This window comes from Ascaphus truei, chromosome 1 (genome assembly GCF_040206685.1).
Source record: "Ascaphus truei isolate aAscTru1 chromosome 1, aAscTru1.hap1, whole genome shotgun sequence".
NCBI lineage: Eukaryota > Metazoa > Chordata > Amphibia > Anura > Ascaphidae > Ascaphus > Ascaphus truei.
The window spans coordinates 273375248-273390275 of NC_134483.1; the positions used below are offsets into that span (position 1 = coordinate 273375248).

Genomic DNA, 15028 nt, shown 5'->3' on the forward strand with positions numbered 1-15028 from the left:
CACTGTGTGCTCATTTGCATGTCATTCCCCAGAATCCCTTGCTTCTCAGCCTTTTGGCTAAGATCAAGTGTAGGGTCTGTCCTGTGAAGGATGGCCCTATTTGCATCACTTGGTCCTCTGGTCATGAGCTGAAAAGGCGGATGCAAAGTAGCCCGGGCATTTTTAATCTTGCACCCCAGGCTTGGAACACCTGGGGAGCATCACTTGCTGCACTGGGGATGGCTGTTTGGGCGGCGGCCTACACTTACGAGCACTTGATCTGCACAGATTTTTTTGCACCGTCCCCTATTTTTCCCGCACTTGGCTCCCCTTATTGCCTTCCGCTGAGGGGACAAGCCAATTATTTTTGCCACCGCCTGGCCTTGCAAAGGGCCAGGCGTGCACTCGTGCACACCTTTTTATGTTGTACGTTTGAGCACCTCCTGCACTGCATTGCACAGAGCACCGGAGCACTCGCACCATGAATTTGTTTTGTTTGGTGTTGGGTTATCGTCACCTCTTTCTTCGGAGAGTAAAGACTGTAGTGCTGGCTAGTGATCGCCATCCCTTCGGGGGAAGATTGCGGTGGGTTAGTAGGCGTCAGCCGAACACCCTAAAGACTTGGACCCTCCTGCGGCATCTGCTGCACTAGGAGGGAACGAGATGGACGTCGGAGTCTCCGGACGAAGACGTCGCTGTAACAGGACTCTTGGCTTTGGCTTAAGAGGACCGTCACTGGCATAGACTGGCCTACTCTCCGGAGTTGACTTGTCACAAGTGGAGCGCACCTGATCTCACTGCGTGGATCACGAGCACGGTTTTTGAGGTGGAATCACTTTTTTCACCACCCGGGCTACAAACAAAAAAAAAAAGCTGTCTGTGGGTGGGTTTTCTGGGTATGCACCTTAACCCTGGCTGTGCTCAAAGCTGTAACCATGCAGCAAGCTTAATAAAATGGTTTATTGAAGCAAAAAGTGACACTGTGTGCTCATTTGCATGTCATTCCCCAGAATCCCTTGCTGCAGTGGAAGTGCTGTGTGCTGGGTGATAATGGTGAAAGGCGGGGTTGCAGACCTGCCTAAGACATGCAGATGAGCATACAGTTGTATTCACATTTGCATATTTGCTTGGTGGGTGAAAAAGGCAACAAGAAACCTCCACCTTATTGCATATAGCAAATAAAAAGATCACTTGTGAGCACATTCACATGTCTTAGGCAGGTCTGCAACCCTGCCTTTCACCATTATCACCCAGCATACAGCGTTTCTGCTGCAGCAAGGGATTCTGGGAAATGACATGCAAATGAGCACAATGTGTCATGCAAATTGCATGCAAATGAGCACAACGTGTCACCTTTTGTCTAAGTATGTCTAAGGCTGCGTCCAGGGTGGCGCTGAGCTTGTGCGGGTGCTCACGCTGGCCGCGATGAGACACATTGCAACAATGTGTGTGGCCTGCGTGAGCTCCCTCCTGCGCGTGCCCGTGAGCTGCAGTCGTAGCTCAGATTCAAGAGTTTCAAAATGTTGGATCTGTAGCTCCGATTTCAGATCACATAACTAAACTTACCCAATCAGAGGACAGCAAGCAAAACCAATGCAATACAAGCATGGGGAGCTTGTATTGTATTGCATTGATTTTTGCTGTCCTCTGACAGGGAGGGGGGGCACACTAAACGGAAAACGGAGAGATGTGAACGGGGGGGGGGGAACGGAGAGATGTGAACGGGGGGGGTAAAACGGAGTGGTGGTGTGGTGGTAAAACGAAGTGGTGGTGTTGGGGGGGGGGGGCAAACGAAGTGGTGGTGTTGGGGGGGGGGGGGGGGGGCAAACGAAGTGGTGGTGTTGGGGGGGGCAAACGAAGTGGTGGTGTTGGGGGGGGCAAACGAAGTGGTGGTGTTGGGGGGGCAAACGAAGTGGTGGTGTTGGGGGGGGCAAACGAAGTGGTGGTGTGGGGGGCAAATGAAGTGGTGGTGGCATGTTTTTCATTTGCTAGTATAAATTTCTTGTCTTATGGAGAAGCCTATAATTTCACCTCATCACCGCTTTCCCCGCTTCCCAAAACAAGGCTGTGTTGTCTATATTTTGTTTATAGTTGTCAGTATAGACCTTCCATTTTTCCACTAGAAACTCCCGAAAATATGGTCTATTGATTAGTATACTCGGGAATCTCCATGCCCTCTGCGTTGGCAGCTCCTCCCTACTTCGAGGTCTATCCATAGCAGGGCATGATCTGATAATACTATATTTGTCAATGTTTGCGGAGTTGACCCTTGAAACAAGTTAATCCCCATCATCAGGTAATCTATATGGGAGAAAGTTGTGTGTACCTGAAAAATAGGTGTATTTCCTCGCCAAGGGATGAAGAGTTCTCCAAGGATCAACCAACCACAGATTTCTTTATGTATATAAAATCAATTGGTAGATAGGGTTTCTTAATTTTTATATTTTGTGCTTTCCCTTGTGAGGACCTATCCATTATCCAATTGTCTGTTACATTAAAATCCTCTAATATAATTTTCTCTTCCATCCCAGATATATTTATAATATCCAGAAAAAAAAGTAGACATTAGGGGCATAAATATTACATAGCAATATAGAGCTTGTTCTCTAGGACAACATTGACTAGCATAAATCTACCCTCAGGGTTGAGTGAACTATTCAATATCTTCAGGTTTACATTTTTTTCTGAAGAGAATGGCAGCACCTCTTTTCTTACAATTGTAGTGAGCTGCAATACTCTCTCCAACCCATCCTCTTTCATTTCTCATGTTCTAGTTTAGTTAGATGTGTCTCCGGTAATAAAAGAATATCTGCCAAATGTGATAATATTTTTGCCCTTTTAATGGGGGAATTAATCCCTCTAACATTCCACGAGATCAGTTTCACCATTGCGTCATCTGAATTGGGATTGGGTATTTATATAACCATTCATAAGTATGATCATTGTGTCTGCCCATCTCTGTCCCATTTTACACCCATCCTATAAGTAACATATTAGCCAAGATTACATTACCCACACTAACTGGCACCAGAAAATTTTGAACCGTCAACCACAACAAGAACTCCGAGGTTCAAGCGAACCTCAATAACCTTAACTCGCATTTTTGAATAATAGAGAAAAAATAATTGAGTATTGGGCCTGGAATTGCCCCTCTGACATGATATTTGTGTGAGTAACAATAGTGTATAAGACAAATAATGTCACTATAAGGTGAGTTATACTAAGGAAGAATAAAGGTTAAGATATTTACATACTGTATACCAAAAAAAACCTTCACATGATATGCTCTTATTCCTCTGGCCAAAGTATGTATAATAGTTCAGCTCGGATCTCACGGTCTCAAACTGGACTATGCTCCCCTGAAAGACATTTCTAGAGTCATGGGGTTTTTCCCATAGTCTTAATTTTTGTCCTGCTCAGGAAAGCTTGTGCCTTTTTGGGAGTGTCAAATATTTCCACCCCTTGCTGGATAAAAAGCTTTAACCTCGCTGGATAGGCCACTGTAAATTTACGACCTTGCTTGAACAACTCAGAACATATTTTGCTCTTTCTGGAATGCTCAGCAGAGAGATCTTGAAAAATGTAGACTGGGGTATCCTGTATTCGCGCAAAGGAATGGAAGCAGGCACACAGTCTTTCTAAAGGTGCAGTTTATTGTGCCACCAAAGGTCCAACGTTTCGGCAAATAGATTGCCTTTATCAAGGAGAGGGCTACAGAACATGCTAAACATACCACTATTTATACACAAATGGGTACTCACTGCCTGCTTCCATTCCTTTGCTCGAGTACCTCTGGGATGTCTGTACCTCCCTGGATACAGCGCACCGGCAGATAAGTACCCCCCTCCAGCACCTACCAGCGGTGTGCATGTGCTTCTACATATGACTGTATCCTGTATTCGCACCTGCCCATTTTTCCTGTAGTGACATAGAAGTTGGAGAACTTTGCAATGGTCATTTACGGTCTTTTTTCCTCTAGATCCCTCATAGGTCCAATTCTGTGTACCCTGTCTAATGCAAGTGGAAGGTCTTGTAGATCCAATTGTTTAGGAATTTCTTCCGCTACGATGGAGAATAGCTTGTTCTGTGGTATATTCTCAGGTTCCTCAAACATCAGATTACATCTTCTAGATCTGTTTTCTAGAGCGTCCACCTTTGCTCCAAGCAGCTCTTTGGACTGAGCAGGGTCCCGCACAAGCAAGTTTAGCTCTGCTATATCCTCTTCATTGTTTGAAATTCTTTGCTCAGCATGCGACATTCTTCCGCTCTGTTGAGACAGTTGTGCTTTGACATCCTCAATTGAGTTTTGTATTTTCTCTAACTTCTGGTCAATCGGATTGATGGCTTCTCTGATGAGATTCCCCTCTGACATAGATTCAAGATGAATGCCAGATTCAGATGAGCTGATGCTTGAGTTTTCAGATGCCAGGCTCAGTAGTTTTTTTTCGTTTGTTTATTTATTTTTTGTTGTTTTTTTGCTGGATTTAAAGGTACCTTTTTTTCATCTCTGAATGTGTTTGCAGGAGGAATGTATCCATTTTTTCTTCTTTTTATCTATAAGATGTCCAGTCTTAAAGGGGGGAGTTTAATGCATCTTTGGACACACAGTACCCATAGATCCATATATACATACTTATTTTTTTCTTCCCCTTCAAAATAGGTTGGCAGATCAGCAATAGTGGGTAGATGAGGTAGATAAATCGTCCAGATTACTTCTGCATGGTATTTCTTGCTTTCCTCGGGCATTCACCTTTCACATGCACTTACATGCCAACATTGACAGTCCTGCACATATTCCTTGCCCATTTCCTCAGGTATAAATTATTTCCTTTATAGATTAATTAATAACTTCTAACCCCCAAAATTCCAATCTTGCCTGGGGACCTTGAATATCTCGGTGGGGCTCTCCAGGAGTTAGGCGATTACCGGTGTCCATGTGGGGGTCTCCCCTCCTGCAATGATGAGCGGGCACTCCGGAGATTGCTCTCACTCCCCTGCAGCATAGACAAGCAGGCGCGGATCTCCAGCTCTCCCCTGCCAGCGCGCGCACCGGAGGAATTTGTCCTGCAACCGGAGCAGCTGTGCACCATGCAGGTTCCGGTCTTTTAATTTTGCCTCCTGGGGTCCCGATCTCATTTGGGATGCAGCTGAGGGTGTACACAAGCTCTCCCCTCAAAAGCCTGCCACCTCCCCGGAAGTCCCCCTATAGTAACACCAAGTAAAAAATATTATGTTTATAATTTACTATATTTTTAATAATTTTTAAGTTTTTATTAAAAATTGTTATGTTTAACTATATGCTCTATGATGTAAACCTTATAATCTATTAATTATCCTACCCTATTATACTTTGTATGATATTACGCTATTTTTCCAACAAAGGTTAACCTTTTTTACAATATGGGTTACATCACCATATGATGCACATTTATTCAGGTCTTTATATGGATGCACTTTGTATATTGTTGATATATTAACTGTATGATTGGATATATTGCAAGTACCATTGCAAAGGTATAGAAGGGGATAAGTCTGTCACAGCCACCATTCAGAGACAAAGCTTTTGGACAAGCGAAATGTGTAGGGTTCGCTAGGTGGTGCTGCTTCTAAGTCAGAGAAGGTGCGAGCCTATGGCAAGCTATCATTCGTGATGTCAGACGCCGACGAAAGGAGTCCGGAAGAGAACGGAAGATTACATGTGGATGCAAGCGTCTGGAGCCCTGCGTGTGCCGGCCACGGCAGCATTCCATAAGCGGTCTACAATCCGGAACGTCTGACTCACCTGCATACAATTGGTTACTATATAGACTTCTCCTTTCTGTCCCTCTCTAATGCTGCACTAATTTTACCTATGATGTAAGTGAGAATTGCTCACAATATATTTTTTGCATTTTTCTAAAGAAGCTGTGCTTGTCTTTTTCTTGTCTTTCACATATTTGGGGGTCCCTTGGTAGCACCCAGAAGTATCTTGGATCCCGGCCTTAGAACACAAAGCATTGTGACCTTTTTACTATTATTCAATCTGGGACTTTTAAATTGAGCACGAAACTGTATGCGTTTGTCATTTTATGTTGATTGTCATCTCTAGGATGGTATTTCTTCCTTATTTATTGCATATATATTTAGATCTTATGTAGATTATTATGTGTCAGTTGCATTGATTGATAGAGATATATAGAGATATATATACACCGGAGGGGTAAGGTATAAAGGGGGATTAGCGGTAAAGCTGCATCACCTGACAAAGCTTTGTACAGGGAAATGCATAGACACTTGGTGGCACGGTGCAAAAGCATTACGTGGGAACGTCGGAAGCAACATGAGGAGCTGGACAGGAGCAGCATGCACGTGGCCCTCAGAGGCACCCGATGTGCCGGCTGTAACGAGACAGAGAGGAAGAAAAACTCTGGTGCGCTCCATATACTGTGTCCAGTCAGCGGTGATTACACCCTCCAAACATTACCAAAGTAGATCCTTGAGTGCTACTCATTTTTCTTATCTAAGAGAGAGAGAGAATTAGGGGCTATTGGGGCTTTAAATATAATGATTTTTGTTATTTTTTTATTAAGAGGCTGTGCTTTGCTTTTTCTTTTTATCCATTTTATGTGGGGATCCATGTTGGGTCCGGAAGAGCGGAGAAACCAAACTTTCTAGGGCGGAGGAGCAAACATTTTTGTCATCATCAAGACATTTGATTCTTTTAACTATACCTAGTTGCAGTATACTTGAATTGAGCAAAGATTTGTTTTGTAAGAGTAGAGGAAGGATGACATTTTGCTTGAGCAAATGGATATTTAACGAACAGTTTTATAACAAGGGATTGGTATAGGGTTCTACTGGGCTCTGTGGAGAAATCAATTTTAACCTCCCGTAAAGTAAATATTTAAAATGCTTATATCTCCTCACTGGAGCGAGCGTCAGATTTAAAAAAATTAGACAGCATTTGATTATTTTATTTTTTTCCAGAGAAATCTCCTTGCCGTTTTCAACGCTTTCAAAATATGCCCAATTTGTTTTTAAACGTGCCAATTGCCTACATTTAATCCATTATCCACATTGCTCCTTCCAGTTTCTTAGAGATTAGAATTCAAATTGAAGTGCTATGTAAAAAGTGTGTACACTTTTGTTGTGTATCTGTGCCACATCTACTAATAGTTATAAAGTTGCAGGAAGGTGTAGCACTGAAGTGCTGAAGAACTGCGTATGAGAGGATACCAAATTACAACAACCTGATCAAGTATTAATAGATGCATGTTAAAGCTGCAGTTCAAGCAATATTCTGCATGTGTGTTTTTTTTAATAAATCAGTTCTGTAGTAAAAAAAAAATACTTTTAACATTTTCTGTTTAAAAAAAACAAAACAACTTTGAAAGACTAATTTTCTTGTATTCTATTTTAACAAGCATGTTTGTTCATATAGCAACCATTTACATTCCCCAGATCTAAAGATGTCACCAAACTTTGCCGATCAATAGACGGAGAACGAATTGACCGGCAGCTATACAGTTCTTTAGGTAAGTAGAGATTGCCCACATGCAACTATTGAAGTAAAAAAAAAAAAAAAAAAAAAAGGGGGGGGGGGGGGGGAGGGAGCTTGAACTGCAGCTTTAAATACTACTAATGAGACAGGAGCCAAAGCAAGCCTCAAAACCGAGTGCCCTGCTGGAGCAATAATTTCTACGTTAAAAAGGTATTAGGAACAGTTAAAAAGTATTGCAGTCCACTCACAAAAGACAGCTGCTCTCTAGATCAGTGTTAGGCAACATGATATACTTCAAGGGCAGCATGTGCCGCACTTAATTCTTCAAAAGGGCCGCGCATTACCCACTGCAAGCCATAAAATGTGGGCACCTGGTGAATACTGTCCAGTTCATCTTCTTACACAGGGAACTAGTAATTAGCAAAGGAGAAGTAGGAGCCAGTATTTACCAATGCAGTCATTAACAGCTGAGGGAGCAAGGAGAAGCTCTGATCCGCGGCAGCTACGGTACATCCCAGCTCTCTCTGCACTGGGAAGGGAGAATAGGTTGCTTGGGCTGCCGTAAGTGTTGAAGTCCCGTAAGGACGCATTGGGACACCAGGCCTCCTGTTGCCAAACAAAGCTGTAGATACTCAGGAATAATGTAGATCAAAAGTCAGGGGTGTAGTTGCCTCCAACTCCACAACTCCCTCACTCGACATAACAGTCAAAATATTATTATTGCTACATTTTAAAGGTATAACACCAACTCACTGTCCCTCCTTTGTTACTACATTTTTATTGTGGCTAGTATATGCATATTAGAACATCCAAAATATGTAATTTTCTTGTAGGCAAATGCCTATTTGTATTTACTGCTTTGTTACAGTGTCTTGAGAGCAAAGACACTTTGTTGGGGATGGAGAGTGGTGACTATTTATCACACTATATTCTAGGAATTACCAAAGAATTGATCAACTCTGAGCCTTCATAAGAACAGGGCTTTGTGAATGGTAAATTAAGTAGAAATAGCTGTGCTTGACCAGTTGCAATAGCGCATAGTAAATGAGTACTTCAGCATTTGGACTAACAATTGGTATTATACGACAAGCTTTGGAGAGTTTTCTCTTCCGCAGGTCACAATTCTGATTTACAAAGATTCCAAAAATAAAAAAATAAAAAAGAAGAAGAACAGGCAGATGATGCAGAGAAGGAATATAAACAGACAAGGCAATAAATGGATGAAAAGCACAATGAGACACAGGAACATCCACCAGCAATGTGCAGGGGGGTGGGTATGCGGGAGGGGGAGGGGGGATGGGGTTGATTGTAGAATTAACAGAGAGGCAAGGAGAAACGTTACAAGAAATTATGGTAGTGGGTTAAAAAAAAAACAACAAAAAAAACAAACATAGCATATGTCCAAGTCCTGGTGTCAAAGTATATTATCATTTTTAGTTAAAATGTTTTCCGTTCTTTTAAATATTCTTTTGAGGATTTTTATTTTTAAATCATTAATGGAATTATCTGGTTGTGAGAAGTGGTGTCCCACTGCTGAACAGTATCTTCTTTCTTTACGATGTGTTATTGTGCGTCTGTGTAGGCTCATAATGGTTTAACGTTTCTGACTAGTTTCCCAATGTAGCATCCTTGATCACATTTGCTGGATATGCAGCAGAATGTTCCTCCAACATTGAATGTTCTCTGTGACTGGCTGTGGGATCTTGGCATATATGTTTTTGCACCGTGTGATACTTGTCTTGTTCCTTCAGTTTGTTATGAAGTTTTCTGTTGACTAACTTCTGTCTGAGGTTTGGCAGTTGCCAGAATGCACGGGTGGGAGATTTGGGCAAGAGGTCTTTTAATATTTCATCCTCTATCAGCATACAGTAGGCTGCAGATCTTTGATTATTTGTCACATTCCCTCTAGGGCAGGGTTGTATGTAGCCACTAGTGAAAGGTAAATAAAATGGTAGAGATTCTCCCTCTATATCTTAATGATTTCTAGCCGTAAACTGTATCATCTTTCTACTTTCTCTCTGGTGGAACACTTAAATCTCCTATATTTCTTCCTAATCTACCTGTTAGAAGATGTCACATTAGTCAGGGTGACAGTAGACCCTTTACATATTGATCTGTCTACTTCAAAAAGTTTGTGGTTGTCTTTCCTGTGGCACCCGAACACCCAGTTAACTTAAAACCCTTTCCAACAAGCGGAACAAGACTAGCAATGGATTAATTCATGTAGTTACTGCTGCTTTTAGTGTGATATTCCCTTCCTACAAGCAGCTGCCCCGGCATTCAGCCACAGACTCTCCACCAAAGCTGATTCGCTGCTGGAATCCCCGCTGCCGGATGCTTCTCAGGTAAATTTTATTACTGCTTTGGGTAGGGGATTAATTTAAGAGTTTAGCGGTTAGTGTAGGAGGTGTTAGGGTAAGGGCTTAGAGTAGGAGGCTTTCGCCACTTACCCTGGTGGCCGAGAGCAGCAGGTTCCAGCGGTGGGGTTAGTCACGGCGAAGCATCAACTGTCATTTGGTCGTGGTGAAAGAGACCAAATGTCCTAGACCGCAGCTGCCCTACCATGCACAAACATGGCAGAAATGATGGCTGAAAATGAAAGCCACTACTGAAAACCCTTCCAGAAAAAACATGTCACTGAACAAAGTAATAGTGTTCATATGATCCTGAAACCGCCCCAATGCCTAAAATAATTTTTGCATTAAAGAAGCATTAAGTATTTTTAATAGGTACGAAGCAGGAAGTCTCTGGAGCAGAATAGCGTTAATTTCAGCACCAGGGGCACCCTGCTTCTCAAGATACTTACCTCTGCAGGCAAGTCCAAGATTCTTAAATTGCCTTGAATTCTAACGTAGAATGTATAGAATTAAACATTCAATAAAAATTCCAAAGAGAACGCATTTTAATTAAGAAGAGTAATTCCTCAAGAAAAAAAAAAGTGTGTGTGCCGAGCATGCGCATTTTAAATGAAACTTTTGTCACGGTTTTGTCACAGAAATTGTATTTGTGTTGGTGATGTTTTTAATTAAAAATCAAAATATAATTTAATTGACAAAACGCAAAATAATTTGACTTAGAACGCGCGTGCTCGGCACACGCGCCCTGTATTAGCTATTTGCACTAATTGTGAATTCCTCATGTGTGTGACAGTGTGGGTGTGCGAGTGTGTGGGTGGTGTGACACGGTGTGTGTGGTGATCCTGTGTGTTATCTGGTTGTGTGGCTCTGGTGGGTTCCCCTGCTCATGCTCTGGATGCGGAGGGTATCTCCATGCATGCGTTTGCGACACACACATGACCACATGTGCGTTTGAGTGCGCATGCGCTGAATGGGCCGAACAATTCTGCGCATGCGCACAACGCCATGTGCTCCTGCTCATGAATACAGTGATGGGCATGTCCGCAGTCACTGTCGCTTCAGACCCGCCGCTGTATGAGTCCCCCTGCCCGGAGCAGCCCTCACTCTCTCCCCCTTGACCACAATGCCTGCTGATTGGTTGGTGAGGACGGTCAGGCAGAGCTGGCCTGTGGGAGGTAGTCAGATAGCGGCCCAGGAAGCAGTAGTGTGCAGAGCGGGGACAGAGGAGGCCAAACCCAGGGAGCCAGAGCACGAGACCCCGGGAACACAGGGTCTGAAGGGAGCGGAGAGCAGGTGAGAGAGAGAGAGTGCGAGAGAGAGAGTGCGAGAGAGAGAGAGTGCGAGAGAGAGAAAGAGAGTGCGAGAGAGAATGCGAGAAAGAGATAGAGTGTGCGCGCAAGAGAGTGCGCGCGCGCGCAAGAGGGAGTGCGCGCGCGCAAGAGGGAGTGCGCGCGCGCGCAAGAGGGAGTGCGCGCGCGCAAGAGGGAGTGCGCGCGCGCAAGAGGGAGTGCGCAAGAGTGCGCGCGCGCAAGAGAGAGTGCGCACGCGCAAGAGAGTGTGTGCGCGCGCAAGAGAGAGTGCGCACGCGCAAGAGAGTGTGTGCGCGCGCAAGAGAGAGTGCGCGCGCGCAAGAGAGAGTGTGCGAGCAAGTGTGTGTGTGTCTCCAGCGCTGCCTTCCTCTTCTCTCTGTGACCCCTCCTGGTGGAATCTGGCAACACTGAAGGCCTCTTCTGCTAGCAGTGACGTCACATACGTCACCATTCAACTCTATTCACTGCCAGTCAATTTTCCTCATGTGGCAAGTGTGCTCAAAGAAGTTTCACTTCAAAAAGTGTGAGAAAAATACACAAGTGTCTGAAATCAGCTGCGGTTTTATGACAGGAAAAAAAACTGCTACAAACGACATTTAAATTGTACCCAAGTATATAAACCCACCCATAACTTTCCTTTTCTAATACTTAGACACACGTGAGACACATCAATGGATTCGGGCTATCATGACAGATGCAACGAGACCAACCATGACAGTCTTCATCCTAAATTTGAGCGACAACTGGACATCTGTCATCACCACCTGCTACACCTCACCTATCTGGCCTTGTTATATGCCACTCCACTCCACAGATAGACATGTAACTTCACATGTACAGCAGAGTCACTTGATATTCTCATTTTTAATAAAGTCCTTCAACGAAAGCATAAACTGTGTGTTGCCTCTCTCGGGAATGCACCAGTAATTATTCCCAAACGTTTCGATTTTTTTGAGGCCAACAGCCTCATCTCTGGTTAGAGTTTATGACCTTCTATACCAAATAAGTCATCTTCAGTGGGCTATCCGTGACAGGCGACCCCCCCAATGAAGTCCTCTTTGAAGACCCACCCAAACCCAGGAAATGTCTTGATCTGTCATAAACCCAATATATGTATTTTTTAACTGTAACTATTGCACCATTAACCCCTGAAGCACCAGGTCAATTAAAATACATATCTCATGAGATTATCATGACGTACAATTTAGTGAGGGATGATGGACAGACGAGTGACTATTACAGAACACCTTAATAGCATAGCAGAAACACTCCAGAAATACAGTACACATATTTTAATCCCACTAGAAAGAAATATAGATAAACACACATTATATATATAAAGGCACATTCTTCTAATACACTTCTTTTTTGGATACTTCTGAGTGTGCTGTCTCTTCCTTGCTTTGTGGCCCTGGGACTCTGGATCTGCCTGGTAAGGAGCTTATTTATACCTACTGTTTGTATGGGATAACCACCTACTTTTTTGCTATATGTGTGTGCCATCTGACTGACACACACACACGAGGAAAATAAAGCCAGAATTACATTGGCAACATGTAAAAGTGAATATCTCTAAACAAGACTCACAATCCATAAATTCTTGTGGTTTTCAGTTACCAAAAATGGCTGCCAGTTCGCCATTATCTAAAGCAGATAATCTTTGTACAGCATGAAGGTGAACACCAATCTTTTGTGGAGCTTTAGAGACTACCCACAGTTAATTGCTTAAATGTCAACAAAGCAGCTTTTCAAACTAGACCCATCAATTGTATGGGCGCTTGGGAGGTGAAATCAGTTGCGTTCCTGACAGTAATTGAAAGCAATCTACTTAAAAATCGCGTTACGTTGAGCAAGAAGGCACGTACCACGCAAAGAAGAAAAAAAAAATCTCAACCCCTGTTTCTCAACAAAGTGACGGGCATGGTTTCAATATTTTGGTATTCTCCCTTTCATAAAAGCAGTATTATTCCATCACAGTTCCATCTCTTCTTTAAAGAGAGGAACTAAACCAACCATCTTCGTGACCAGAAACAGTCCTGACATTTGCTTCTTAGTTCTCCTTATGCACCGTGAGCATGTACATAAACAGAAATTGCAATGTTCAGGCCAAATTTTGGGGAAAATCAAAACGCAAAGGAGGAAGGTATTTTGAACTTGGCCGATAGAAAATGCAGTGTTTTTATTAATTGAACAATTTTGATACAGTACATCCTTAAAAGCATGGCTCTTCAGTTACCCCACATAACACACTTTATTAAATATATTATATACTTACTCAGTCAAGAGTGGATACACTATACCAGTGGAGCGCAAACTGGAGGGAGCGCAACATTTTTTTTTGTGGGGGGAGAGGGGGGGGTTGCGGAAGTCACAGAGACCCCGTGCTCTTCCCCAAGGCATTTGAATTAAATGCCGAGGGACGGCGCGAGGCCTGTGTAACTCACTTACCGTGATTCCGCTGGCCTCGGGCGATGCGTCGCCATGACAACGCGGCAGCAAATGGTGCCGCGGGGGTCACTCGACGTCACACAGTTAAGAGGGGTCACGAGCACTGGGGGAGAGCAGGCAGGGGTGGGGGGCGCAGGACCAGAGGTTTGGGGACCCATGCACTATACTATACTATATTCCTAAAAAATTAAGAATACAAAATCATCCACTTTACTTCATTCTAGGATACCTGAACAAACCTTTTAGAAATAGACACTGAATGCATTTTGCCACCAGAAGAGTTTACAATAAATGCACTTGCTTTGCAATATATTGCAGGCTCCTTTAGTATTCAAATGCAGCAGATGTGTTCATAAGTCTTTTTAAGTCTTCTGTTATTTTACAAATAAACATTATAAAAGGGGAGCTCTTCTACGTGCCATGTGCTATTTACACTTGTGAAAATAAAGACAACAACAAAGGTTGTAATGCTTTTTAAGTTGTCCATAAATGTTACAAATAGGCACTCTTCAGACACGTACAGCAATGTTCAGAAGATGGTTCAAATGTTTTCTTCTTATGCACTCACATGCATTTCATGGTACCCTATATAACCATGATCCCGAGATGAAAAACCTTGAAATATATTACAGATACAGGCAGTCCTCGGTTATCCAACGAAATCCGTTCTGGAAGTAGCGTTGGATAGTGAAACCGTTGTAAAGCGAGTCCCATGTTAATCAGTGGCGCTGAGCATTGGATAACGCATTCAGGCGTTGGATAACGCACGGCCCTTAGGGTTGCATTGTAAAGTGTTGGATATGCCATTCGTTGTAAAGTGAAACGTTGGATAACGAGGACTACCTGAACATAGTAGATGAGGTTGAAAAAAGACGTACATGCATCAAGTTCAACCTATGCTAAATTTAGAAGACAGATACTTTATCCTATACTTGTACTTACAGTATATTGATCCAGAGGAAGTCAAACAAACAAACAAAAATAATATCTTAAATATCATCTAATGATTTCCAATAAGAAGAAAAATAAATTCCTTCCTTACTCAAAAGAATGGCAAATCAGATTAATCCCATAATCAACATCCTTCCCCTGTTTACTTATTTAAAATATCCCTGTATACCTTTCCTTTCCAAAAAGATGTCCAAACTTTTTTTTTAAGATATCTATTGCATCTGCCATCACAGTCTCCATGGGTAATGAATTCAGCATTTTAACTGCCTTTACTAAACAAAAAATTCATTTTTATATGTGACATCACACAACAGGATTTGCATCAGTTCCATTCTTACCGGGTCCCAGACTGTGAAGCCTGGTACAGTTTATTTAAAAATGTGCAGAGTGGTAGTAATCTCCTGATATGTGCAATGTAATAGAGTTGGTCGTATTGATGCTGTTCGTTGTATTTTACAGGTATTCCTCTTACACTGCACAACTCCAATTTAAACTGCCTAATC

At 42.8% G+C, this 15028-nt stretch overlaps 1 protein-coding gene across 5 annotated transcripts in view; it reads right to left on the reverse strand.

The window, feature by feature from the left end:
• The window catches only part of TNKS (tankyrase), a 276669-nt gene that overhangs the window by 181915 nt on the left and 79726 nt on the right, over positions 1-15028 (reverse strand). The window lies entirely within an intron of this gene.